The sequence below is a fragment of the Rattus rattus genome, chromosome 6 (assembly GCF_011064425.1).
Source record: "Rattus rattus isolate New Zealand chromosome 6, Rrattus_CSIRO_v1, whole genome shotgun sequence".
Lineage (NCBI taxonomy): Eukaryota > Metazoa > Chordata > Mammalia > Rodentia > Muridae > Rattus > Rattus rattus.
This window is the reverse complement of record NC_046159.1, coordinates 90,545,030-90,546,561: the sequence shown is the minus strand read 5'-3', so window position 1 is coordinate 90,546,561 and position 1,532 is coordinate 90,545,030. Positions and strand designations below refer to the sequence as shown.

Here is a 1,532-nt window from a genome sequence, read left to right as displayed (position 1 = left end):
GCCCTTGGAGCCAGCTCATCCTCAACCCCCACAACCAGGGCCAGCTCTACGCTGCGACCCAGGTGAGGTGCAGGGCCTGTTCTCCCAACTGCTGCAGCAGGTGGAAGGCAGGGCCAGCTCCCCCATGCTCACATCCTCAGGGCTGGCTCACCCACACCTCTGCCATCATGGTCATTTCTACTGTGCTGCCCAGGTGAGGTGCAGGGCTTGCTCTTCCAAGTGCTGCAGCTGGTGAAGGACAGGGTCACCCCCTCCCTGCGCGCCCACCCCGGAGCCCTGCTCTCATGACCCCAGGGCCAGGTCTCCTGCCTTCTGCAGGTGGTAAGGGACAGGTGGGGAAAAAGTACCTCTCTCTCATCCACACCACCACAGAGAGACTAGTGGTAGGGCCAGCTCTACCATGTGCTAGCATTCTTAGAGCCGGCTAACTCTCAACTCCTTCAAGTTCTTAGGGCCAGCTCTCCCACAATGCCCAGGTTAAAGGTGGGGCTAGTTCTGCTCAGCCTTCCAACATCGACATGTCCCCCTTTGGTTGTGACAGATCCTTCCTGTTGCAGGGCCTCAGACCCAGATGTGGCCCCCAGTGTCAGCACAGGACCCCACCATGGTCCCAGGTGGCATCACTGGCTACTCCCATCGGGCTGTTCCTCGCTACCTTCGAGTCTCCAGCTCTGCCTCTCTCCATTGTGCCCACACCCCTCTGTCTCTTTCTCTCCCATTTCTCACATGTACTTGCTCCACTTAGTGGCACCTAGGGTCTCAGAGTGTCTGGGGTCGTTTTAGGTGATCTCAAGAGTGCTATGTTCTGCTCAGGCATTTTAGTGCCTGGCAAGGGTCATCTCCAGCATGGTCTACTTCCCCCAGGGGTGGGGTAGGGCGAAAGACTGATGTTCATCTCAGGCTAGCTCCCTGTCAGGCCCACCCATGTCAGTCTGATGGTCATCCCAGGCTCACTCCTCCACCAGCCCACCCAAATGGCTTTCTGTCTTGGGGTCACTCCTGCCTGGTGCCTGTGCTCCCAGGCAGGGTTCTAGTCTGTGACTTGCTTCCTGCCCTAGGAGTCTGTCTAGGCCTGCCTGGTGCCAGACTGGTGGTCGTCTCAGGCTATTTTTTAGGGAATGTTAGGTTACCCATCATTCAGATATTCGTGGGCCAACACACTGAGCATAGACACAGCTTTCCTCCCCTCTGCCACCTCTTGATGCACATGAAACATGGTAGCCCCACCCACAGTGCCTATGGGGCAGGCTTTTGTTGTTTTGAGATGGGGCTTTATGTGCCTCTCTGCTTGGTTGGCCTGGAACTATGTAGCCCATGCGGGCCATAGATTTGAGGCAGTCTCGACTGGAGTCTTAGTCAGGGTTTTTATTCCTGCACAAACATCATGACCAAGAAGCAAGTTGGGGAGGAAAGGGTTTATTCAGCTTACACTTCCACATTGCTGTTCATCACCAAAGGAAGTCAGGACTGGAACTCAAGCAGGTCAGGAAGCAGGAGCTGATGCAGAGGCCATGGAGGGATGTTACTTACTG

General features: G+C 56.0%; 1 non-coding gene across 1 annotated transcript; it reads right to left on the bottom strand.

Annotated features, from left to right (window-relative positions):
* Positions 1–1,117: 1,117 nt before the first annotated feature.
* Positions 1,118–1,248, bottom strand: LOC116904729. The gene has a single exon (XR_004388419.1). It is a non-coding gene; the product is annotated as a small nucleolar RNA SNORA17 (small nucleolar RNA).
* Positions 1,249–1,532: the final 284 nt, after the last annotated feature.